Source organism: Elephantulus edwardii, unplaced genomic scaffold, assembly GCF_000299155.1.
Source record: "Elephantulus edwardii isolate Elephantulus edwardi_28Jun2011 unplaced genomic scaffold, EleEdw1.0 scaffold00107, whole genome shotgun sequence".
Classification (NCBI taxonomy): Eukaryota; Metazoa; Chordata; class Mammalia; order Macroscelidea; family Macroscelididae; genus Elephantulus; species Elephantulus edwardii.
Window position 1 is genome coordinate 9,731,667 of NW_006399857.1, and position 1,671 is coordinate 9,733,337.

Here is a 1,671-nt window from a genome sequence, read left to right on the forward strand (position 1 = left end):
AGGATTCTGAGACTTCGTCTGACATTCTTTGGTCATGTTGTAAGGAGAGACCTGTCCTTGGAGAAGGACATCATGCGTGCGAGGGTGGAGGGCAGGCGCAGGAGGGGAAGACCCTCTGGGAGGTGGATTGATTCAGTGACTGGGACAATCAGGATGAGTGTGTCAGAGACAAAGAGATCGGTAAAGGATAGAACAGAGTTTAGAGCTGTTGTACATAGGGTCGCTATGAGTCGCAAGTGACTCATCAGCACGTAACAACAACAACCACAACAACCACAACCACAACCACAACAATATCTAGCTTTGTTACAGAAAGTGAAGCCCATGGTTTTGGAATGAAGACAGCCATCTTAGCAGCAAAGTAGCCCACTTTCGTACAGTTTCAATAACAGCAGCAATTTCCTTTAACTGTCTGTAGAAATTCTGGAACTGTGGAATTGCCATCTGTAAGGATTTCTTCATTTGGCCTAAGGGATCTGCCACCTTCGGCATCATTGCAACATAAGGATATTTGAGAGATCTACAGCTCTCTGAACTCACAACCATTCCCAGTGTTCAATGAAAAATCTATAAGCTGATTGGTGACCCCAGACTTGGAAAGCAGTCGTGGCTCATCAGGGCCCTATGTGGTCAGTATTTGAGGTTCTGAGGATCGGCCAGTCTGCCGACCTAGTTTCTCTTTTTTGAAAATGATATTTTGTCTTCCAAATAACATCAATTTTTTTTAAAAGCAAACGTCATTTTTTTTTACTTCTCCATTGAGTTTTGCTTAACTTAAAAAACCTATTTAAAAGCAGTAATCCACGGTTTGAATCCTCCAGATGTTCCCTGGCCACGGAGGGTTAATTTCCTCCTGTGCTAGTCCGATCCAATTCAGTGGTACACGACAAGGGTGGAGGGAGATTAAAACAGCAGCAACAACAACAACAAAAGCATAATAATCTATTTAAAGTTGAAAAATTAGGCAAGTGTCAGACATGATAGCTTGACTAATAGCCATTAATTTCCTCCTCTACTTATTAAAAAATAATAAAATCAACGGTGGGTGGGGAGAAAAGTGAAACAATGAATGAAGGGAAATCCACAGTCTCTGTAAATTTTCTTCGAAATTAATGAAAAAGAACCCCAAATAATATATTAGGGCATTATGTTGAGTGAAATATCTCAATGACAAAAGGACAAATATTGTATAGGGCCACTGTTGTAAAACGGGACTGACATTTGCATCGAGGGAAGGCAGAGAAGGAGCGGAGGAATGTTGTATATTGTATTAAAACAGATGAGGGAAAGAACTGTTCAAAAGAGATATATGATTGGGTATTGTTGTCATGAAAAGAGTCTAGAATGAAGGCAGCACCCTGGAGTGGACTTGGGGGGAGGGATTGAATAATAATGAGAGTTTTTCTTTTAAGGTTCAAAGAGAGAAGTTAATTGGGGGGAGGGGTTGGGCAGGGAGAAAAGTTCAACAATGAATAACTGGAAACCCTAAGTCTGTAAACTTTCATTAAAGTTAATTTTTAAAAAAGGCTAATGGAGTTAGGCCCCCTTTTATAGTTAATCTTAGCCATATTGCTGTTTTATACTGTTCTGTAGGAATCGACCAATAGCTGGCCCTCCAATGGGTCTTCAGAGGCAGAAATCACATGGGAGGAGCTTGCCCATCTGAGCAAC

The 1,671-nt window shown here is 41.0% G+C and overlaps 1 pseudogene; it reads right to left on the reverse strand.

The window, feature by feature from the left end:
• Positions 1-306: 306 nt before the first annotated feature.
• On the reverse strand, positions 307-546 carry LOC102864339 (annotated as a pseudogene).
• Between the last annotated feature and the right edge of the window lie 1,125 nt (positions 547-1,671).